Source organism: Rosa chinensis, chromosome 2 (genome assembly GCF_002994745.2).
Source record: "Rosa chinensis cultivar Old Blush chromosome 2, RchiOBHm-V2, whole genome shotgun sequence".
In the NCBI taxonomy this organism is placed as follows: Eukaryota; Viridiplantae; Streptophyta; class Magnoliopsida; order Rosales; family Rosaceae; genus Rosa; species Rosa chinensis.
In genome coordinates this window covers 85,325,044-85,351,064 of record NC_037089.1, presented here as the reverse complement: position 1 = coordinate 85,351,064, position 26,021 = coordinate 85,325,044, and the positions used below count along the sequence as shown (strand labels likewise).

The 26,021-nt window shown below is 37.6% G+C and overlaps 2 long non-coding RNA genes and 1 pseudogene across 3 annotated transcripts; 2 read left to right on the top strand and 1 right to left on the bottom strand.

Annotated features, from left to right (window-relative positions):
- Positions 1–717: 717 nt before the first annotated feature.
- On the top strand, positions 718–13,623 carry LOC112185275 (annotated as a pseudogene).
- Positions 13,624–15,428: 1,805 nt separating this feature from the next.
- LOC112188909 lies at positions 15,429–18,381 on the bottom strand. 2 transcript variants are annotated; one of them, XR_005806278.1, is made up of 6 exons: positions 18,218–18,381; positions 17,662–17,761; positions 16,395–16,517; positions 16,137–16,299; positions 15,932–16,039; positions 15,429–15,845 (listed from the first exon to the last, which is right to left on the bottom strand). It is a non-coding gene; the product is annotated as an uncharacterized LOC112188909 (long non-coding RNA). The 2 variants fall into 2 exon arrangements; XR_002931613.2 differs by having other exon boundaries at positions 16,395–16,497; positions 18,218–18,375.
- Positions 18,382–18,538: 157 nt separating this feature from the next.
- LOC112186332 lies at positions 18,539–23,733 on the top strand. The gene is made up of 3 exons (XR_002930738.2): positions 18,539–22,318; positions 22,464–22,579; positions 23,362–23,733. It is a non-coding gene; the product is annotated as an uncharacterized LOC112186332 (long non-coding RNA).
- Positions 23,734–26,021: the final 2,288 nt, after the last annotated feature.

Below are 26,021 nucleotides of genomic sequence, written 5' to 3'. Positions count from 1 at the left end.
ATCATATGCATTGGACTACAACATATAAAGGATAAGGGGTAATTACAGCAGTTAAACTATGTACAAGAGAACCCTTATCATCAAGCTAGTATACATACGAACAAATGGCAATCCATCTGATTTGTAAAGGTAATGAATGATAATAATGCAGGTACTATTGTTACTAGGTGTAAAAGTGAGTGAGGTGAAAACTATGGTGAAATTAAGAAGCTCAGTAATCTCAATCAGCAAAATATGATCACGTGCTAAGGGTGCATTGCATTTGTTACAGCTGCAGCTCTACCTGATCACAGGAATAACAGAATGCATGGAGCTAATTTAGGGTGGTTAATCGCTGATTACGTATAAACAAATTTTTTTTTTTTTGAACATGTACGTAACAAGAATTTGTATCGTAGATTTGTGTGGTCTTGGACTGGTGTCATTGCCAATATATTGTTGAGCCAGCCAAATGATGGAAAAGATTTGCTTGACTCTCTGGATATTGGTTGAAAACGTTCTCTAAGTATAGACCTGCAGAAGTACATACTTTCTTTAATGAAGAGGAACAAGCGGCAGGGGCTGTAGTATTCTTTAGTAAAGATTGGAACGGTCTCTGGAATGCTACAGATTTGAAAAGATGTTCTTATCCAATTGTCACGGCAAAGAGCACTGCAGTATTTGGAGTGTCTTATAGATATCTCCTATAGTTTTTATAATCACGTACTGTTTGATCAGATGCCACATCTTGCAGCGACTTATGCTGCAGTCAATTCACTGATTACTCTAGGTGGTCACAAAGCTCTCTCATCAATTAATAGGTGGTTAGTTGATGCTGCTTTAAAATAAACTTACGGTTTAAAGTACTGCAATTATAATCCTGTGGGAAGTGCTGTGACATGATTTGTTTTACCCAAGTGGGGGCTTCAGGTGCAACCCCTCTCTCTCTCTCTCTCACACACACAGTGGTTCCATATTCCTGGTGTCCATACCCGTTTTTAAAGTGGTAAGAGTGTAACCTACATCTGGAAAATAAAGCATTAATTGCTTAACAGTATTGAATGTGTAGGGCATTGCCAATTGGTTTCTACATATTGCATATTCTGTTTCTGAGCATAGTTCTCAAGACTACAAGGTTCAGAGTTTTAACTTTTGTAACAAGAACATATCATTTTTCTCAAGTGCATGTTTATCTGTTGTTAGACTATTCGACTCGAGCTCTTACTGTATGACCAACGCCTTCCTTTTGTTAAGGGTAAAAGGTAAAAATGTAATTAGCCAATTAAGTGAAGTTAGTTTTACTGTGCTAGAAGAATAAATACAGAGAGCCCTGTAAAAACAAAAACAACATGAATACGATTGAGTTCTTCCTTCTTTCCAACATAGTATCAGGGCCATGGCGGCCTGACCATAGCTCCACCATTGTTTCTCCACTACAATTTTAGTCTAGTTCTTGTTAGGAATCTCAAAAACCAGCCAAAATTACTAGTTCAGTCACCAAAGAATTTGTATAATTACCAGTTCAATACCAAGAATTCCCAGACCACAATTGAAGGTTTGTTCACAATCTGTAGCAGTTTCTTTCCAAGATTCAAGTTTTGTTTCATACTAATTTTTAGTAGCAATTCTTTCTCAAGATTCAATCTTCAAGCTTTTCATCAATGGCGTCGATGAAACCAATTATCACATTTGGTTGTTTCTGATGCAACATCATCTTTTAAGGAGGTACGGGCTACTCTCAGTCTCAAGCAAAGATATGGTTCAATTTCTGAATATGTATCACATTATGCAATTCAAGTCCAACTTACATAAGGGGTCTGATTCAATTCAGTAGAGAAATACTTATTAAAAGTGCTAGAGATCATTTGGCAGCATGCTGGAGGAGTGAGAATATCAGACCCCTAGGCTATTTCCATAAGGGATATGAAAATACTAATTCTTGCTGGACTTCCCTAGTGAATATGGTCATACCAGACAGATTATCAGAGGGAAAAACAATATAAGTATGGATAAGGTCATTTTTATTATCTGAGGAATTTGAGATCGAGCTTTAACACATCACCTACATTGTTTGGTACTAATGGTTATGTTGATATTCACTCTGGGTTTGCAACACCATCTGTTGTGCCACAAGCAACTTACAAGCCACATGTGACCAATTGCCATGTTATGCCAACTAGTATTATGAATACTTGTAGAAACTATGCATCTGCTCCTACTAGTTCAGTAGATTAAATTGGATTTGCTCCACTCCACTTGCTACAACCGTACAAGTTTCTAGTTTTGTTCACAATGGTCCATCAATCCCAAGTATTGCTCATACTCCAAATGCTCTGACCAATAATGGGGTTGTTGCAACACAAAGTGGCTATGTGATGAGTACTGTACCTCAACTCCAAAATAATGGATTCAGGATGCAAGTAGCTGCTTCTAGACCTGCAGGACCAGCTCAGATCAATGGCACATGTCTTTCTCAATCACCTGGTACTGTACAAGAACCTCTCTACAACCGTGTTCCTGGTGGTTACACTCGGCGGCATTGTGTGATTGGTCTCTAATAGGACTGTCTGTTTCTTTTGCTAGTATCATCCTTAGAAGTAGTTCTAAAATTGGGGTTCCATATGAACATATGCAGTATTATCTAATATTATATTCTTTATTTACAACATAGTTATAAGTTATTTACATGCTCACTTAATTCATTTTTGCAGGTAGCAAGTGTTTTGAACATTTTGGATCACAAACTGGTTGATAATGTTGGAAGTTACATCTTAAGGTTGGCTTCCAAGTCATGAATCTTTAGTGGCACTAGACTTTACTGAGTTGAGAATTTTTTTTCCCTTTTCTGTTCATACTGCTGTAGACTTGGTGTACTTAGTTCATCCTTCGTTGAGATATATTGACATACTTGGAAGTTACATCTTAATGTTGGCTTCCAAGTCATGAATCTTTAGTGGCACTAGACTTTACTGAGTTGACTTTTTTGTTCTTCTTTTCTTTTCTGTTCATTCTGCTGTAGACTTGGTGTAGTTAGTTCATCCTTTGTTGAGATATATTAACATACTTGGATTACTCTTGCTTGTGTTGCTGCTGCCGTATTGCGGATGGCTTTTTAAATGGTCCCTAGTTCTCAGTCCTCATATTTTCTAGTCTTTGTTGGTCTCTATTAGCAACTTTCTTCCTATTGTATTTGACATCATTGAGTTGCTGACTGAAATTTGTTCTTCTTTGCAGTTGTTAGACTTATGAGGGTAGTATACATGGGGAACCTGGTTCTGAAGCTCATGGTGGGTATGTTTCAGACTTATTTAAAGACTATATATGTCGATTTGCATGAATGTTCTCTTTGCCTTTGATAAAGAGGAGTTAAGTGACCTCAGTTGAAGTGGATGAAAAACACTTACTAATGAAATTATCTTTATAAACTCTTAGGGTGGCCTCCTCTGACAGAATTGAATATCTATGTCTTTTTGGCTTCCAGTCTTCCATTCACTCACATGTCAAATTGTTCTTCTGCCTTTTGTCACGTCCTTGGCAAATTACTTGAGAAAATTCTATCTTAGTGAACTTTTAGAGAAATGCATTTTGCTTCCTTCCCCGATCCGCTCACCTGTCAAGATGAATGTGTCATGTGTACCTGTTCTGGATTCTGTAGCAAAGCATAGATCTGACGGTATTTTCATCAGGTACACCTTTTGTGCTCTGGCAACAATGATTCTGATCAATGAGGTCAATCATTTGGACTTGCCTAGTGTAGTGAAATTTTAATTAAAACTCGCAAGCGCACGAATCGTCATTAGTATAGTGTGCAAGTACGAGGTCGTTCCAACTGAGGATTGATAATTAATTTAAATCCTAACCTAATTAATCCAAACACAAAAACACATAAACAATCAAACTAAAGAAGATATGGTTTTAAGGTTTTTTCAATAAACAAATAATTTGAGAATTAAAGAATCAAACAACTAATGATAAAACCTAGGGTTTCGAAATCAACCACTAACAATCCTATTTATGTTTCAATGTAATTAACAGATTCTTTTGTTCATTTTGATGACAATTCCCGTATCTAAGTCCAGGTACGGCACTTAGACCATAGCTTTCCTTAAGTGTATGATTCTCTCCAGGTACGGCAGAGGTCGTACATCCTAACATGCAATTTATCCAGGTACGGCATAAATTTAACACATAGAACTCATTATGTTTTAGAAAACAAGAGAATCATGCAAACCATTACTTTAGGTACGACAATAATGTAATTCACAACTCTTAATCACAAGAAGCTAATTTGAATTATATTGCAGGTACGCTTCAAATTCATCTTCTAATTACTAGATGCAAAGCCTTAAGGTGATTAATCAAAGAACTTAAACATAAAGTATCAATTCAAATAGTGACTAAGAATTCATCATAAAGAAACTATAAATCCATCAATAAATCATCAAAGTACATAAGCAATCATGATAGGGGGCATCATAACCCTAGAAAAAGTTTAACAAAATATAACTAAATAAAACATAGGAAAAACATAAAAAGAATGGAAGGGGAAAAGAAAGGGAAGATGGATGAGTCGTCTCTACTCCTTAGGCGTCTACATTGTGCTCCCGAGACTCTCTCTTCATGTAAATTCGTGCTCCCTTATATAGGGAAGATTTCTGCTCATCTTTGGCTTCATGTTTCCTTGTAAAACTTCTTGGGTTTAGATTCATTTCTTCATTTGGAATGGGAAAAGCTTGAAATATCTCTTGTAAAAGTAGGAATAAGTTCCTCATTGAATCCACATCTGAATTAACTTCCTTGAAACATTAGGATTGATGCTCTTGTGCCACGAAACTTGAGTTCTCCACGAATGTGTGTAAAATCCCGAGCAGATTTCATGTCCGACCTATCTTCACTAAAATAATCATAACTTTCTCCAGAAGTATCGAAATCAAGAGCTGTAAAATTCTACAGAAAGTAGACATCCGTAGATTTCCAATTATATAAGGCTCATTGTCTTATTCGATCTGAGCATTTCCCAGTAATTCGGCGAAGTTGGATGTTCTGCACAGACAAATTCCCAGTCTCATATTGCACATTGCCTTTCAATCCTACTTAGCTCATTTTGGCTTCTTTTCTTCTTTCTATGGAACAAACCTACAAAAACACTAAAAGATGTAAATGAATCATAAATAAGGAGAACTAAACATAAAAACCAAGATTAAGAGGCATAAAAATATAGGAAAATATAAGCATATCACCTAGACTAATTTTAAGATTTGTTTATTCAAGCAATTTCTTTATTTGCTTTCTCTGCTGTTTATAATATTCACGTAGCATTCCTCTTGTAATGGTATCTATGAACATGCTCTCTGTTTAAGTATAATGTATTTGAGAGAGATTGATGAGAGAGATGTGTTCTTATTATTGAGAATAGGAGCCCTATATATAGGGATTACAAAGTGCTAGTTCTAATGTTACAAGGAATACCAATCCGTGTAGGATTGGGAAATCTAGAACCTTCTCTCCTATTCCTATTCCTAGTTTGATAAGGCACACTAAACTTGATTTTCCTTCAACACTCCCCCTTGTGCCGCTCAAACTTGGTGGTGACGCTTCATTCGTTGCCTCGTTAAAAACCTTGCCAGGTAACAAAAACCCTGTGGGACAAAAATAATCCTGGTCGAAGGACAAAAAGAGCACAACACGTCCTTCACTCTTCGAGATCGAACATGTAGACATCATAACTCCCCCTGATGTCGATATCTCCCCCTGATTGCTACAATCGTGGGAGTTCGGATAACTTTCTCAATCCGATGCTCTTCACATGTTTCTCGAAGGTGGATTTAGGTAACGACTTAGTGAATAAGTCCGCTACATTATCCTCTGATCGGATTTGTTTCACTTCAATCTTTAGAAGTGATTGTTGTTGCTGATTATAAAAGAACTTGGGCGATATATGCTTGGTGTTGTCGCCCTTGATGAAACCTAACTTCATTTGTTCAATACAAGCTGCATTATCCTCATAAATGCATGTAGGTTCATCTGTGGTAGACTTCAAACCACAACTTCCTTGAATGTGTCGAATTACAGACCTTAGCCATATACATTCACAAACGGCTTCATGTAGAGCAATAATCTCTGCATGATTCAAGGAAGTAGCAACAAGGGTCTGTTTCGTAGACCTCCAAGATATCGCAGTGCTTCCCATGGTAAAGACATAACCAGTTTGGGAGCGACCTTTGTGAGGGTCAGAGAGGTACCCTGCATCAGCAAAACACATCAAGACATCATTGTCGTTTTGATGGAGGGGAATAGGGTGAGGCCGGCCACCATGGGCGGCGACGGCGCTGGCGGTAACAACATGGCCGACGGTCATGTTATGGACGGCGGCTCCATGCCTAATGGGGTCCGATCCCATTCTTCTGTCATTCCTTTTCTCTCTGTAGGGATAAAATAGGCCCATATCAATCGTACCTCCAAGGTATCGAAAGATTGTCTTTATACCAATCCAATGGCGGCGTGTTGGCGCAGAGCTATGTCGAGCTAACAAGTTCACTGCAAATGAGATATCCGGTCTTGTGCATTGAGTTAAGTACAATAATGCGCCTATTGCACTTAAATAGGGCACTTCGGCCTCTAGGGGTTCTTCGTCCTCATCCCTTGGACGAAACGGATCTTTTCCGGGCTCAAGACTACGGCCGATCATGGGAGTACTCGCAGGCTTTGCTTTATCTTCATTAAAGCGCCTTAGAATTTTCTGAGTATATGCAGACTGATGGATCAAAATCCCATCACTACGGTGCTCGAGTTCTAAACCGAGACAAAACCGTGTTTTCCCAAGATCTTTCATCTCAAATTCGGATTTCAAGTAATTAGCAGTTTCCTTTAACTCATCTAGAGTTCCAATTAGGTTCATGTCATCGACATAAACTGCTACGATTGCAAATCTGGAACTTGTTCTTTTAATGAACACGCATGGGCATATTTCATTGTTAATATATCCCTTCCCAATCAAGTAGTCACTTAGACGGTTATACCACATCCGTCCGGATTGTTTTAATCCATATAGTGAGCGTTTTAATCTTATTGAAAACGCGCTCCGTGGTTTAGAGCCACTTGATTTGGGTAATTGAAGTCCATCTGGAACCTTCATATATATCTCTGAATCTAGATCCCCATAGAGATATGCTGTAACCACATCCATAAGCTGCATGTCAAGTTTTTCGGAAACTACCAAACTGACAAGGTAGCAGAACGTTATAACGTCCATTACAGGAGAATATGTCTCCTCGTAGTCGATTCCAGGGCGTTGTGAGAAACCTTGCGCCACAAGGCGGGCTTTATATCTTACCACCTCATTTTTCTCATTACGCTTTCTAACAAAGACCCATTTATGGCCAACAGGCTTTACACTTGGGGGTGTCTGCGTTACAGGCCCAAATACCTGTCTCTTTGTTAGTGAATCCAATTCAACCTGGATCGCATCTTTCCATTTAGGCCAATCTGCTCTTCGTTGACATTCTTCAACAGAGCGAGGTTCGATATCATCATATTCTATAATCCCTTTCGCAATATGATATGCAAATGCATCATCAATTGCCATAGAATTTCTATCCATCATCTCATGTACACTAGTGTAATTTATGGAGATCTCTCTATTCTCTGGAGTTGGTTCTGACATTGGAGCGTCCCCCAATGATGTCTCTTGGACATAACCATAATCCGGAATATTCTCATGAGATGGATTATTTATATCGATGATTAATGGATTATTCTGTGCCAAACTCGCTTTCTTTCTTGGGCGAGAATCCATCGAACTTATGGGCCTCCCGCGCTTCCTGGCAGGAGCCGTGGGCCTAGCCATAACGTCACCATCATTGAGAGATGGGACGTTGGCGCCATGCTCATGCATTCTTGAGTTGGCGTCATGTCCTCTACTTTTAGGGACATCAATCCTTGCAGGCACGTTTGCAGCAGGTATGTGTGATCTCGTCACTTTAGCGATATCAGAAAACGCATCAGGCATCGATTCTGCTACGTTCTGAAGATCGAGAATTCTCCGCACTTCAATTTCGGACTGTGCGGTTCGGGGATCAAGATGAGACAGAGTGGGGACAGACCACGACAATTCCGGTCGTTCCTGTTGAACATTGATGTTCTTATCTCCCCCTAACGATGGGAAGACTGTCTCATCGAAGTGACAATCCGCAAATCTTGCGGTAAAGAGATCGCCTGTCAAGGGTTCTATGTAGCGGATAATCGTTGGAGAATCATAACCAACGTAAACGCCTAATCGTCGTTGAGGACCCATTTTGGTGCGCTGTGGAGGCGCAATTGGCACATAAACTGCGCACCCAAATATGCGTAAGTGTGAGACATTGGGCTCATACCCAGTCACCATCTGGGACGCAGAAAAGGGTTGAGTGGCAGTGGGCCTCAGACGAATAAGCACAGCTGCATGCAATATTGCATAGCCCCAAGCAGAAACAGGGAGATTGGTGCGCATTACCAATGCCCTAGCGACCATTTGTAGTTGTTTAATGGCGGCTTCTGCGAGACCATTTTGGGTGTGAACATGAGGAACAGGATGTTCAACATCAATCCCAATGGATATGCAATAATCATCAAAAGTCTTTGATGTAAACTCTCCAGCATTGTCTAATCTTATAGACTTAATAGGATGATCAGGGTGGTGAGTCCATAACTTAATTATTTGTGCTAGGAGTTTAGCAAATGCAGCTTTCCTTGTGGACAATAGCATGACATGTGACCAGCGTGTCGATGCATCAACCAATACCATAAAATATCGAAATGGTCCGCATGATGGTTGAATAGGTCCACAAATATCACCTTGGATTCTTTGCAAGAATGGTATATTTTCTTTGGTGTCCTTTGCATAGGATGGTCTCGATCCTAACTTTGCTAAAGAGCAGGCTTTGCAGAAAGAATGATGGGCTTTAGAAACAACCAATGAGGATTTTGGTTGAGCCACAAAGTCACAAGTGACTTTAGAAGTAAAAGTTGGAGAAAAAGGAGCCTTGGTGGCGTTAATGCCACCCTGAGGCCGCAGGGGGAAGGCGGCGCCGGCCAAGGATGGCCGGATTTGGGGGTGAACGGCGCCGTGAGGCGCAGGGGCTCCTTCGGTGTCCAAAAACCGAGTTTTACTTCTTTTCGTTCGGAAAAAGGGATGTCCGTGTGAAGTCTTTAATATACGGATCATCATGTCATGACCTGGGTGTCCCAAACGGTCGTGCCAAAGCCTATATGTGTCGGAATCCCATAAATCATCTCTCATGACATGGTTGGATTCAATGACTCGAATAGTGGTTGCATACAACCCACTAGAGCGACACATAAGTTTTTCTAATACTCGGTTATTTCCGTAGTCATTAGAGGTGATGCAAATGAACTCTTGTCCATTCTCACAATGTGTTTCCACATGAAAACCATTGGCTCTTACATCTTGTAAGTAATAAAGTTCGAGAAATATGTCCATGACATGAGATAAAATAAATCGATACTTTATTAATAATAGCCAATGATTACATCAAAGTTTCTTGACCAAAATCTAATCCAATATAAAAATCAAACCGTAGACAAATCGTAGTCACTCAATCCGTTTGGTAATTTCAATTTAGTTGTGACCAGGTAAGGTAAGGCGAGATTTTGGTGGAGCGTTGCTCACTTTTAAAACCGTTCTCTCAGATCAAACCTTGCCTAGACATCACAAGTACTCTTGAGTACGCCTAGAGGGAAAGAGTTAATACAATAGGTCATTTTATTGATTTAAGGCATGATTGCCATTACATAATTTTTGGACAAAATAAAAGACTATAAATAAAAATCTGCGGCATTTTGTCTTCATCGCCAGATTTAAAGTCTTTGTGAACTCGAAGTCTTGATCACCATGATGCGACAACCTCCGTAGGTACATTGCAAATTCAGGTCCATTGATCAAACGTTCCATATCAGAAATAGACACCATAAAGAGGATTCTCCCTTGATTGAGGCGCATTGGCGCAATATGCATAGTCCTTAGGACTGGTGGCGTTGGAAAGTGGTGCCCATGGCCAACGTTGGCTTCATGGTTTCCAACCCTATTTCCCTCAAAATCACGCCTCCTACGGTCGTGTGATTGTCGCCTTGAGCGATTACCTTCTTGAGCATTTCGATCATATGGATCATGACGTCGATGGCAACTTTCTCTAGTCATAGGACGATGCTCTTGATAGCTATCTTGAAGCCTATCAAATCTTCTTTGCACAAGTTCATTGCCATGTCTTTCAGCAGTGGCCATTGCTTCAATAAGCTGTTGGAAACTTGTGATCCGTCTTGCATTTACATGAGTCCGGAATAAGTCAGAGGACCTCATAGCACAGGCGGGGAAGGTATTGAGGGTTTTCTCAATCAATTGGTCTTCTGTGATTGTTTTTCCACAGAGACGCATCATTGCTCTGATGCTGAGAGCTTCCGAATAAAATTGCATGACAGTGTCAAATTCAGAGAAGCGAAGATCTTTCCATTCTGCTTCTGTATTCGGAAGTATGGAGTCACGAACATTGCCATATCGTTCGCGAAGCGCATGCCAAAGCTTTATGGCGCTATCCTCATTTATGAACTCAAACTACAGGTCACTATCCATGTGACGTTTCATGAAGGCAAGTGCCTTGGAATTATCTTTCTCAGTTTGAGGGTCTGGAGCTGTTTCAATAGGACAAAGCTCTTGGATAGTATGCAATAAATCCCAGGCAATAAGGTGGGTCTCGACATCAGTGACCCAAAATAAGTACATTTTGCCTGCATAATCCAACGGAACAAAATCGAGTTTGTTCATGTTTGACATCCTGAAAGATGAAACAAGAACAAGTTAGTTTCGGAGTCAATGCTTCCACGAAAACTAATATAAATAAGATTTCCGAGCTATGCTACCAAGAAATCGATTTCCAAGAATAATTGGATTAGACCGAAATAATGATGTTTGTATGGTCAAAATAGATGCTCACGAACGCTCTTAGTCCGTAGCATACGAACTCTCTTAGTTCGTTAAATCGATGCTTACGGACGCTCTTAGTCCGATGTCTTACGAACGCTCTTAGTTCGTTAATTGCGTGAATCCCCACGATTCCGCTTTTCAGATCGAACCCACGTTATAAGAAAGGTGGGATGTAGAAGAATGGAGGTTTTCAAGTCCCCGAGAAAAGAAGAAGAAATATAAATTCCGAATTATAGGAACTTCAAAACTTACTCTTTTGAATACTTACTTGGTGAAAATTCGGAGCAGATTCTGTTCTGAACAGCTTGTACCTCGATTGGTGTACAGATCTCAATATGACTCCGATAAGGCTGAAATTCGGAGGTTAGATGGAAGAGACAGAGACGAACAACTTTGATGAAGAAAGTTTTTCGATCTGAGCTTCCGAACTAGACGTTTCGAGGCTTGCAAGAAGACCGATGTGCACAGGAACGGGAAAAAGATGCAGTGGGTGTGCGTTGGCTTGTTTGCGCAGCAGGGATGCTTCAGTGGCAGCATGCTGGAACGCAGGGCTGCAGGAAGGGGGCAGCAGGGGCTGCTGTGCAAGGTTGCAAGCACACGGGCGCTCGGGCTGCAGCGAAGGCTCGGCTAGCTCGGGCTAGGGGCTGCTTTGTGAATGAGTTTTGGTTTTCTGTTTTGTGGTTAGAGTCGTGCTGATAACGTGTTTAAGTATAATGTATTTGAGAGAGATTGATGAGAGAGATGTGTTCTTATTATTGAGAATAGGAGCCCTATATATAGGGATTACAAAGTGCTAGTTCTAATGTTACAAGGAATACCAATCCGTGTAGGATTGAGAAATCTAGAACCTTCTCTCCTATTCCTATTCCTAGTTTGATAAGGCACACTAAACTTGATTTTCCTTCAACACTCTCTAGTTTCTTAAATATAACTTTTTCTTGTATTAGGATTGGTTGATATTTCGAGAAGGGAAGGAATTTGGATTTCAGGGGAGGACTAGTAAGCTGGTTGATGGTTGCTACTATTTCTAGCCGGTGATTCTCTTTATTAATTTTTTATTTTTTATTTTTAATTCTTGGTCCTAGGGATTTCTGCATTATAGTTGAATTAACTAAGATAAATGACCAGGGCGGTGTTTTTGCCTTATTACAAAAAATACCTTCAGAGTGATGAGGAGCAAATTGTGCTCCTGGATATGGGACTACGCACTTTGGATACGGTACGCACTTCTACATCATCTCATATATCTGAAGTGGGCAAAAATTTTGAAGGTACTTCATCTCAGGTAGATGACACTGTGCCTTTTTGGCAGGAAGGTAGCTAGGCTGAGTTAGATAAGTTTCAGATGTATGGTTATATGTGTTTGATACTGTAACAAATTGGTTTTTATACCCATATCACCATATGGTTGTTTATAAGTTTCTAGTTTTACCTGCTGCATGTGAGGTTTAATTTAGTTTTGCCCTTTTTTATGCAGGGTTAAACGTCCCCTTTCCAGTGAATTACAATGATATTGGATATGATTATATCAACAGGCGTAGAAATGAAGCCGCTTTTCCATGTCATTGCATTGCAACGGCACATACTTTTATGCACACAGGTTAGTTTGTGAATATCAACTTCCACTGATCACTAAATGGTTTTTCAAATGGAAGTCTTATTTTGCCTGATTAATTGTTCAGTTCTATGGTTTTCTGCTGCAGTATTAACTTTGTAATGGGAGAGAATCCAGCTTTTTGAAAATTGTTGTTCCAGGCATTAGCCATGATTAGATGGCTTGTATTGACACTTGGATTAGGACTGTGTTAAGCATAATATATAGTAAAACTTCCGTGGAACAACTTGAACCCTAAAAACTAAATTACTCTTGAATAAGCTCTAAATGAGTACTTATTTCTGAAATATATACTATAATATTATATTGTATGTTAAGTCGTAATAAGCAGCGTCTCAACCCTGTATACCTTAGTGACTTGGTCCTTCATATCTAATCTTCTGCTGAAGAACAGATATACATACAACATGTGTGTGTGTGTGTGTGTGTATGTCCATATATAATTGTATCTGTATGGTACATATCTACAACATAAATTTATACTAAAACCAAATTCTAAAGTTCTAGAAACTTTTGATTGATGAACTGATACTGGAATTTCAAATTATTGGATTATCAGTTGTTATGCACTGTGATCTGCATATGTAGAGGCTTGGCAGATTGAACATTAAACTCAATGATTTGCTTCAGTAGTTGAAAACAGTACCAGCAATATTTTTTATTGTTAATCGTTTACGTGGAGTTCCATTTATAATTCTTATAGATATGTTGCTTCCTTGATGTTAATCTTCTAAGTTGATCTGGTGATCAGTACAGGCGGAGAATGGTGGACTGATAGACAAACTTGGCAACTCTAGAGAGTTTTATCACACATGTTTTGGGTCAACATAAGTGGTCAGACGCTGACTCTTCAGTATTGCCTAGAGCAGTTCTGGGTCCCTATTCTAATCTGTTGGAACCAATTCATCCCCTCGTCAACGTCGTCTTAGATCAGTATCATGAAGCGTGAGAATTCTTTACAACACACCGGGCACTATGTACAACTTCGAGGTTCTCCATTAACTTGAAAACGCATGTTGTGTGCAACGTAGCAGTTATAATTCCCGGACGTTGATACATGGAATTTGATCGATTAATATAGGTGTTCCATAGTGTACATATAATATATATTTAGTATCAAATCTGTACTGGGAAATATGTAGTATAAGTTGGTAGGATCCTTATTATTCAGCGGTGGTATTCCAATGAAATAATGTTGAATTTTTCTCAAGTTGAAAGCCCAAGCATTCAGGTAATCTGAAACGCTCCCACTAATAGCCTCCGATTCTCCTGTGGGGTGAAGAAACGTAAATAAATCTCTATGACTCTATGAGCATGCCTGTTATACTTGTTATACTTGGTGGAACCTCTGATATTTGCTTTGCTAATCATATACATATCCGGTGAAGGATTATCTCTACATCTTTGTATGTTTGAAGACGTAAATCCCACAAAGGGTCATATATACATCATTGGTGTTTACTCTGGTCTATAATCTACAATTTAGCTTGAGCAGAATTTTATTCTTGGGGGAATGAGAAACAAAGTTGAAAAAGAAGAACTGAACTGTGAAGGTCGGTGAGTCTCTGTCAGGTTATTTTACAATTCTGTGCTGCCTTACACCATGGATAACAGTACTGTGTTACAAAATTGCCTACTGTCCAATTTCTATAATCTAATCACAGTTCGATTAGATGACTCTGTCTATGTAACTTGGAGATTTCTGGTAGAGACAATGTTTGCAGGTTGCGGCCTCATTAGATATATCGATGGATCATTCCCTCGTCCACCACAACACATTATTACAGAAAAAGGTGGGGTTATGTCTGATATGACAAAGGAGTACATGGACTGGGTGCAAAATGATTCTGCCGTTATGTCTATACTTGCAGCTACTATTCTTTCCTTTATTGTTGGAAGTAAGACTTCTAGGGAAATTTGGGTCGACTTAAGGAGAAATATGCTAGTGCATCGGCGTATAACATAATGACTTTGAAGACCTCCTTATACAACATCCAAAAAGGCTCAGACTCTATTGATAGGTATTTACTTCGAGTTAAGTTACTATGTGATCAGCTTGCTACTGTAGGAATTTATCTGGCGGATGAGGATATAATAGTCTCAGTTCTTCATGGTTTGCCAGCAGAGTTTGCTGCCATAAAAACTATAATAAGAATCAAAACACTTAGATCCTCTGTTTCAATGGAAGAATTGAGATCTCTTTTGTTAATTGCTGAAGATGAGATTAATCAAACTGTGATGTCCATGTCTTTGTCCTCCAAGACTGCTATGGCTGCATTTGGTGATACTTCCAGAGCTCAAGCTACTAATGCTGCATGTGTCTCTAGTGATATGATGTTTACAAGTAGTATTGCGTTTCCTACTTCTGAGTATATGATGAGAAGACCATCTTCTAATGACTTAAATTGTGGTTCCATGGTGATTGAAAATGAGAGCGCTAAGCAATTGGTTACAGAAGAATGTGTTAAAAAAGAAGAAGCAGAAGTTGCAAGTTTTGTTGTCAAAGAAGAGTCTGATGATAACTCAACTTCTGATTCCACTGTGGCTGAAAGTCAGATTACAAAAGATTGTGCTTATCAAGACATTCAAATTCCTCAAGATTCGAAGAAGAAACAAGCTGGAGAAGACTCTTATACAGATAAAGAGGAGCAATTGAACTCTCAAGAACATGTTTTTCTGGATGAGAAAGTTGCTTCTAATAAAGATAAGTTTCTACAAGAAAAGAAATCTACTTCTTTTGTTGTAACAGAAGTAGATTCTGATTCTGTTTCAGGTTCTTTTTGTTCGATCCCTGAGCTTTCATTTATGAGTCCTCTTATGAGTTCTCTTGGCAACAAAAGTGATAATGCAACCAACTCAAGAACAGAAGCTCAGGCACCTTTTATGACATCTGAGCAGGTTCAAGAGTACAATCAAGGAAAGCAAACATTTGTTGCAAAGTCAACAAGGAGTGAAAAGCAAAGGAATGATGAATTGCCATTTTACAAATGCAAAAATATCGAAGCTGGTTTATCTCTTGATAGTGCTTTCAGGAGGGAATATCACCAAGATTTTCATGATCAAGGTGTAAGAGGTGAACAACACAATGATTATGATTACAAGCCTCAATCTCTACCTTCAATTCATTACTTGGCCAAAAAATGAATTGAAGGTACCTGTGGCATGTCAACAGCATATCTGATTTTATCAGATGTAACTGGGGTTTAAAAAGAAGAACCATTCCTCGCTAATCAGTAATATCGACTAACATATTATCTATTCTTTCATTAGCTGCACCTGCATTGATACACCATACCAATTACATATATTTTCAACTCCGTAATGTAGAATGGAAGAATAAATTTTAAAGCATTCTGACTCACCAATATAGCTCTTTCCTGTTGACAATAATTCAAAGACCTCTCCAGTTTTGGTGGCTTGTTTCTTTGCCAAGGCCTCTTTGGAAAGTACTGCATGAGGCTTACCAAGAGCTACAAAAAGTTATTTGGGTTGTTAGAACGTCTTTTCCATCCAAAGATAGAAAATTGTCTAGGTTGGTATTCAAGTTCAAGATACTTAAGTACTTACGTTGAAGATACTGAAGTGCCAAAATAAAAAGGAAGTTGAATATATAGAAGAATAAATCCAAATAAAGCTACTACACCAATCCAGTACCAACGTGCTTCTGGGAACACTCCTCGAGACTTCAAGAGACCATTACTCCTAAAGGTTCTGTTGAGTTGGTAAGGATCTGTACAAAAAGATACATATTAGCTAGACGACATATTTCAATTAATTCTCACCTGTTCTACTTATGTTCTGTTCGAGTCATATAATGATGCTTACATGTCTCCAACTTCTTCCAAGGAATTGATTGCACCGGCTGTCATTCAGTCCATACGACATCGGTGACAGCTAATATCTCCACATCACCAGCTTTTCATATCCTCTGGATCACAGAAAGAAATTCTTTTACCATCAAAGTATATTAGTTAACCAAAGAGAAATTCACCTCATTTCCTTTCTCATCAAAAGGGACAACAAAAATTTCTATCAAATTTGCATCCCTATTTCTGATTTCTAATACCAGCACCACTATTTTGTACAAATTTACATCGCAAATAATAAAATTAATCAACCATGTGAAACCTAACATTTAGAGAATCTAGTAAATTGAAGTAAATGCTATACTGCATCAGCAGCATAGTCTGACACTAAGATTAGCAATTTATGAAACCAAACTAATTAAGCCAGAGTAAGGGCGTCTTCATGTTCTGCATAAGGAAACTGACAACCCAGAATAAAGAAACAAAGAGATAGTGTTGGTATTTTTCAGGATCCTAAATAAAAACAAATGGTGCAAGTAGCACCAACAGTTGTTCAACAGTTCACAAATAGATAAATCGGGATTTTAAATAATGACGTGTACCAATTTCTGAATATAAAATCAAGAGTTTCAAAGAGATAGTGTTGGTATTTTTCAGGATCCTCAAGAAAAACAAATGGTGCAAGCAGCACCAACAGTTGTTCAACAGTTCACAAATAGATTAATCAGGATTTTAAATAATGACGTGTACCAATTTCTGAATATAAAATCAAGAGTTTCATCTAAGCGAAGATGAAAAATCTGAAAAGCCAATTGCTGCTGTGCATCATGTTGAGGTTTCTTGAGTTTTACGGTTTCCCCTGATGAGTTTCATCACTCATTCTCAATAACAAAAAACTGAAAGCATGCAAGATAACACTCTTTTACAAAGAGCCTATTTATATGCAAAATTATATGTACAATGCTTTAACAGTTTAACATATGAAAGATATGCATACATTCATAGCTGGCAGAAGAATCCATGATGATACTGCTCACAATTAGTGCAAAAAAGTTTATAAAAATTTTGATAGCACTAAAATACTGTACATTGAGCAATAATTTGAGGCTTAAATCTAACCAATTAAACACTTGGTGGGGTCTGATGCATGTGCTAATTTATGCTAGAGTTTTTTCTGGATTCAATACCCCTCCTAAACTGATGACTTCTTATGCGGTTAAAATATGAGGGAGGATTATCAAGCATAAAGATCAAAACTTTACCACTACCCAGATGAAAAAAGTTACCTTGGCTGTTGGAAGCTTCTTGATCCAAGTAAACTGGCTTCTGATTGAGAAACTTTTCTAGCAGCCAAGATGAGATGCCTCTCAGACACAGTAATGGTTTCTTCTCATAAATTGGATCAAAACATGCAAATTACAGCAAAGAAAACAATGAGAAGAGCACTTTGGTCATGCTCATGTATAACTTCTCCTAATACAGGGCAACAAAATGTGAATCTCCAACTTCAGTAAGCCAATACCTACTATAATATTGCCTTCCTTTCAAAAATTGAAGTTTGCCCAAAAACCAAAATGACAGAATTTTTTAGAACAAAAAAATTCAGCCAACAGAAAAATTACACAAACTACTATCTAATATAGTATCTTGAACTATTTCTATGATTTTCTGGATTTTTTTTTTTTTGCCTTCCTAATCCCTTGCCCACCAAAAGCAAAGCTCTACGTTTTTGAGGGTTTCAGCAACAATAAATCAATCTCTATTAACAACTGAGGTCATAAATGTAAACCATATGAAGAATTGACGCAGAAAAGTGAGAGAGGGCGGGTTGGGTTGGAGTACCTTTGACGAACTCTTCGAGTTAGGAGGGACGAAGAGAAGCGATGTCGATTGGGTTCCGAGCGTAGAGGTGGTTGTCTTCTGCGTTATCTTCCAACCCTGAGGAGAAGGAGATGGAACAACTGATTTCATCACTGTCGATCTTGAACAGTAGAATAGTTGAAGTGGGAGGCTTCCCGAAGATCCTCGATCGTTTTGACAATAAGCACCATCAAATAAGAACGCACTAAACCAATGGGCAAGTGTAATTGACAAAAAAAAATGAGGGGCAAAAGCGTCACTCCATTTCAGGCCCTTATAAACAGTCCATAAGTACAATTGAAGCCTCTGTATTCCATTGCGTCATCTCTGTTCTTCTGCTTTTCTTCATTTTTCATAGAACTCTTTCACTTTTGCAGACCCAAAAATTAGAATCAGAAAGCATTGATAGCCTCCCCTCACACTACTGGCATTGAATTAGATATTCTTTCGTTTGTTTATAAATTAGACATGCTTTAGATATGAGGAACATGTGATACTAGATTTTCCTTTGGATGGTTTAAATTTTTTTTTTTTTTTTTTTTTTTTTTGGGTCAAATTTGCATGGTGTTAGTCAGGAATTCGCTTTTGGTGATACTAACATGATGCTCCTCTTAAGGTCCGACCCTCCAAGATTTAACTTTAAAGCATATAAATCTTTAGAATCAGAATTATGAAACTCATTTTATTTTGGATAGAGGATCGGCGGTCTGAATATGCAGAGTTTCTATATTGTCTTTGTACCATTTCCTAAATCGCCTTGGTTTTTGTGTGCTGCATTATTTTAAATCTCAATTTATCTATCTGTGAACTGTTGAACAATTGTTGCTGCTGCTTGCAGTTTGTTCCTCTTGGATTTGTTTTACTGGACATAAGCATGTTGCCAATGTGGCATTATAAAATAAATACTCCATAATTCGGGTATGAAGTGGTGTAAATTTTTTTCGAAATGTAAAGTTTATAGTTTGCTCAGTGGTTTACTAGATTTCAGGATTCTGTAGTTCATATTGATTTACTTCAACAATTGTGATTTGTGATGAGAATCAGTTATCTTAAAAATTGACGTGATCGGTGTCACCAATCAGTGCCATATTCTTTCTACAACACAACATAGAGTTTGGTAATGTTTCAAGTTGGTGGCATTAGTTAATATACAATGCATTGCGGTTCCAGTTTGCCCATATATCTAGAGGAATGAGGCTTTGAAGATCAAATAGTTGAAAAGTTTATCCTTTCAATTTTGAGTTGCATCAATATGAGTATCTTAATCATAATCTATTACCAGAACAGTCAATTGTCTAATTTCCTTAAATTAGGAATTCCATTAGAGATTTAATCTTTGGCAGTCACAGTTTTATTTTATAATATAACAAACTTTTCCTTCTGTTAATAAATTAATGTTCCTGCAAAAGCCACTACTTGTCTGGATTGAACTGCTGTTTGATGATAGACTGGCTGGTCAGAAAAACCATTAAACTGACCAACATTTGCAGCATAGGCAGTATTGAGGTCATCATTGACATACCAGGTGCAGGAATACAACTTGAGCTTGTAGGCATGTAATTCGATGATGGCAAACACTTCATTTGTGCAACAGAACCAAGATGAGATGAACTTGAGTGAAAAGATGAAGCCTCAACGTCATTATTGAAGCTATTATGAGAAACCATAGTTTTTGGATCATTCTGAGATTTGTTGTTAATTTGACACTCAAACATAGAGGTGGAAGCCACAATACCATTCCTGTAATAGCATTTGGAAGCACTATGCCCTGGTTTTTCAAAAATTTGGCAGATGATAGGACCCTGATTTGTATTGGTAAATTTTGGCCTGGTATTGTTGTTCATGTAAGTGTTGTTGGAGTTTCTGTTGTTGTGAAACTGAGGATAGCTGCCTTGTCTGTAATTCGCTGAGTAAGTCCTATACTTTCCTTTATTTGGACTGGAAAGTCTAGTCAAGCCTCCAAATTTTGGGTCTGCATATTGCTGTTTTGAGAAAAACTTCCAACTTGTTGTGCTGCATAACCATCATAGTAATTATGAGAGTTGTTCTGCATTTGCTTTGAACCATTATATACTATTTGTATCCCATTTGTATTGCCACCATTTAATGCAACAAACCGGATGGTGACTGAATAATCCCAATATATGGAGATGAAAAATAACCCTTAGATGATGTAATGTTAGCTACTGAGTTGGCATTTCCCATCATGAAGGTTGGCTTCCATTTGTGGTCATCATAGAAGGCACGTATCCAACTTAGCTAATGATACTAACTGATATTTGATTCATTCCAGAGAATGATATGTGCATGAAACCATTTTGTGGAGTAAAGACCCCTGTGGTGCTTGAGCATTACTTATCATACATGCAAACTGAGGTATACCGAGACTTGGATTTGCAGCACCATTGAGCACAGTAAGGTTACTATGGAGGAGATGGTGACACATTGCCAGAACAATTGTATAATGTAGAAGCAGTAATATGATTATTCCATTGTATTCCCTGAGATGGGTTCCCAATGTTCAAGCCATTTTGTGCTAACAAAGCAGTGAGTTGTGTCAGTGGTGAAACATTGCCTTGTGGGAAACAGTTAGATGAAAGATTTCCAATATCACAGTGAGCAATCATAGCAGTTGACTGAGACAATGGAGAAGTTTTATGTTCAAGTTCTATTTCACACTGCAGATAATAGCAAGGATCTAACTGTTCCTAAATCAACATTTTTTTTTTGCCTCTTATAATCTGCCTTGTATTACCATACTGAGTAGGGAGTCCAGCAAGAATTGAAGCCTTCATCTTGATCAGATATTTGTACACCAAGCACAGTTAATTGATCCCTAACAGTTAGTTGACATTTTTTTTTTCTCTTTTCTGTTTATACTGCTGTAGACTTGGTGTAGTTAGTTCATCCTTGGTTGAGATATATTGACATACTTGGATTAATCTTGCTTGTGTTGCTGCTGCCGTATTGCGGATGCCTTTTTAAATGGCCCCTGGTTCTCAATCCTCATATTTTCTAGTCTTTGTTGGTCTCTATTAGCAACTATCTTCCGATTGTATTTGACATCATTGAGTTGCTGACTGAAATTTTTTCTTCTTTGCAGTTGCCAGACTTATGAAGTTGGTATATCTGGGGAACCTGGTTCTGAAGCTCATGGTGGGTATGTTTCAGACTTATATCTATTTAAAGACTATATATGTCGATTTGCATGAATGTTCTCTTTGCCTTTGTCTGATAATGTTGAGGAGTTAGGTGACTTCAGTCTTCCATTCACTCACATGTCAAACTGTTCTTCTGCCTTTTGTCACGTCCTTGGCAAATTACTTAAGAAAATTCTATATGTGAGGTGACAAATTTACTAAGGTTAATTATCTTAGTGAACTTTTAGAGAAATGTATTTTGCTTCCTACCCCGATCCGCTCACCCGTCAAGATGAATGTGTCATGTGTACCTGTTCTGGATTCTTTAGCAAAGCATTTACATAGAAATCTGACAGTATTTTCATCAGGTACACCTTTTGTGGGCTGGCAACACTGATTCTGATCAATGAGGTCAATCGTTTGGACTTGCCTAGACTATTGTAAAAAAAAATTTATTCTTTGTGTGATTCAGATTGGATGATAATTCATTATATAATTACATATAAATATAATTGTCTGTTCAAGCAATTTCTTTATTTGCTTTTACTCTACTGTGTATAATATTCACTGTAGCATTCCTCTTGTAGTGGTTTCTATGAATATGCTCTGTAATCTTAAATTAAGTTTTTCTTGTATTAAGATTGGTTGGTCTTTCGACAGGGTGATTCTCTTTATTATTTTTTCTTTTCTCTTTTTAATTCTTGATCCTAGGGATTTTCTGCATCATAGTTGAATTAACTAAGATAAATGACCAGGGAGGTGTTTTTGCATGTATTATGTGTAATACCTTCAGTTAGTGAGGAGCAAATTGTGCTCCCGGATATGGGACTCTGCACTTTGGATCCCTTACGCATTTCTACAACATCTCATATATCTGAAGTGGGCAAAAATTTTGAAGGTACTTTATCTCAGGTTGATGACACTGGGCCTTTTTGGCAGGAAGGTAGGCTGAGTTAGACAAGTTTCAGATGTATGGCTAATGTGTTTGATACTGTAACAAATTGGTTTTTATACCCATATGTTTGTTTACATGTTTCTAGTTTTACCTGCTGTGAGGTTTAATTTAGTTTTCCCCTTATTATATGCAGGGTTAAATGTGTCCCCTTTCTAGTGAATTGCAATTGGATATGAATTTTATCAACAGAAGAGTAGAAATGAAGCCACTTTTCCATGCCATTGCATTGAAGCGGTTTTATGCACATAGGTTAGTTTGTGAATATGAACTTCCACTGATCAACAAATGGTTTTGCAAATGGAAGTCTCATTTTGCCTGATTAATTTGTTCATGAGTTCTATGGTTTTCTGCTGCACTATTAATTTTGTAATGGGAGAGAATCCAGCTTTTTGAAAATTGTTGTTTCGAGCATTAGCCATGATTAGATGGCTTGGATTAGGACTGTGTTAAGCATAATATATAGTAAAACTTCGGTGGAACAACTTGAACCCTAAAAACTAAATTACTCTTGAATAAGGTCTAAATGAGTACGTATTTCTGAAATATATACTATCATATTATATAGTATGTTAAGTTGTAATAAGAAGCGTCTCAACCCTGTATACCTTAGTTACTTGGTCCTTCATATCTAGTCTTCTGCTGAAGAACAGATATACATACAACATATATATAAATATATATGTGTGTGTGTGTGCAGACGTGTGTGTGTGGGTGGGTGGGTGGGTGTGTGGCTATATTTGCATCTGTATGGCACATATCTACAACATAAATTTATACTAAAACCAAATTCTAGAAACTATTGATTAAAGAACTGATACTGGAATTTCAAATTATTGGATTATCACTTGTTATGCACTGTGATCTGCAAATGTAGAGGCTTGGCAGATTGAAGATTAAACTCAATGATTCGCTTCAATAGTTGAAAACAGTACTAATATTTTCTATTGTTAATGATAATGTGGAGTTTCATTTATAATTCTTATAGATATGTTTCTTGATATTAATATTCTAAATTGATCTGGTGAGTACAGGCGGAGAATAATGGTGGACTGATAGACAAACCTGGCAAATCTAGAGATTTTTATCACACATGTTTTGGGTCAAAATATGTGGTCGGACGCTGACTCACCAGTTTTGCCTAGAGCTGTTTTGGGTCCCTATTCCAATGTGTTCGTCGTCGTCTTTGATCAGTATCATGAAGCGCGAGCATTCTTTACAACACACCGCGCGGGCACTATGTACAACTTTGAGATTCTCCATTAACTTGAAAATGCATGTTGAGTGCAATGTAACAGTTAATAATTCCAGGCCTTTGATACATGGAATTTGATCGATTATAGGTGTTCCATAGTGTACCTATAATATATATTTAGTGTCAAATCTGTACCGGGAAATATGTAGTATAACTGTATAAGTTGGTAGGTTCCTTTAATGTTGAATTTTTCTCATGTTGAAAACCCAATTATTCAGCTAATCTGAAACACTCCCACTAATAGCCTCCGATTCTACTTTGGTGTTAAGAAACGTAGATAGATCTCTGTGAGCATGCATGCCTGTCCATTCAAACGACACTGAATCCAAGCGACAGAAACACACATGCAAGTCTAGGCAATTCATTTCACATTCTCACCTCAGGGGAAGTCTAAGGTATGTTGATGTTTGTCATACATCAACTTTTTAATAAATATATATTAAATTAAATTAACTGGTGAAACCTGTTATCCAGGTCAACAGGTTAACCATTTATAATTTGACATGTGTACTTAAAAAAAATAAAAAATACCATAGTAAGTACTCATTTATTGTTTTATACGTAAATCATTCAAAAACTTGTAATGAAGATCGTAAATGTAGTAATTACTTTGATGACAGCTATAATTATCACTAAATACGTTTAATGTGGTTGTTTGTTGTAAAATGTCTCATCGATCATGTAATTTACAAAAGAAATGACTCTAGTTACAAAAAGAACAATTGGATTACAAGAATAAGAACTTGAAAAGTTTTAGGTCTAATATGATTATTTACCATATAAACAAAGCATTTGTTGTAGCAGTGGTAAATTGATCCTTTTTTTTGTAAATAGAATCATATTTCAAGTAATTATCATAAAAACAACCTTAATTACAACGTTACACCTCAATTGTTGTAATTTATAATAAAAATGCATTGTCAAATGAGTAATTATCTCATGGATGATGAGATTTACACAAGAAAAAGTATTAAGTTACAAAATATAGAACTTTAATACACAATTAAGGACTCGCGTCTCATTTACAATATATACATAAAGTTTTACCACTTTGACAGCAATTCGTTGTCACATTAGTAAAATGGTTTTGAGACCTGTAATATAAAAAATTACCATAAATAAGAGCTTGATTACTACTTCTACAATAATTTGTTGTCTCATTGGTCAAATAGTTATCAAACTTGTAATATTAAAGAATTACCACAAATACAGCCTTGGTTATTACTTTGGACCTCAATTGCCGTAAAATCTAGAAAAAAAAAACATTGTCAAATAAGTAAATAACTCTTAAACGACAGTAGTTACAAAATAGACAACCTTATTACGCTATAAAGGACTCACCGCAAATTTCCTTAAATATATGAAGTTTTGCCATTATAGCAACACATTTGTTGTTTTATTAGTAATGTGGTTCTGAAAACTTGTAATAGTGAAGTATTAACACTTATTACAACTAAATTACCACTTTTTACCACAATTCGTTCTTTTATTGGTAAAATGTTTCTCAAACTTGTTATAGTGAGATATCGATATTAACACTAATTACAACATGACTACCACTTTTTACAATCATTCGTTCTATCATCAATTTTATGACTTGGGGTTGGAATATCGAAACATTATCAAAATTACAACCTTAATTACTACTATTGACCTCTATTATAGTAAAATTAAAAGAGAATATGGTTAATTTAGTTTTTTTTCTTTTTTTTTCATCTCGAGACTGAGGACGGCCCTCATTCTGACATTCTCTATCTTCTTTCTTTTCCTCTGTTTCTTCCTTCTTCCTTCTTGGTTGAAATTCCAGCGTATCGGAGTCATGGTGGCCTGACCATCGCTCGGCTATCACTCCTCCACTGCAATTCTCTCCATCTTCTGTTTCTCTTGTGTTTGAATTTACAGAAATTTAAGCGAAGAAACCCCAAAACCCCTAAATCAGAATTCCCAAACCCTAAAATTTTCAGTCTCTCTTACCACCCCAAATTCTCACCACCTCGACCATTCGTGCATGTCGTCATCGGCTACTGGGTGCAGATTTTGGAGAAGAAACCTATTGTTGTTGAGAACTACTGTATTTGGTTGAGGTATCAAAGCAGGATGGGTATCACAACATGTACAAGGAGAACCGTGACATCACTCTGAATGGGGCTGTTTATACGGTGACAGGACCCGCCCCGAATTACACCCTGAAATCCGAGGTGGCCCTGTGGGGCCCACCTTAGGGATAACTCTACCAAAAATTCGGCAGAGTCACCTCTAAAATGGACTACCCAAAAACCTGTAAAACACACTAAACACTTCAAGCAAACCAACCTTATACTCCTGGAGCCACCCTGCTCCCAATTACCAACAACTCCACTTTCACAAAACACAAAACTCAAAATACTAATCCCAAGGTTATGCAGAGCAATACTACTATACACAGGGATATAACAGATG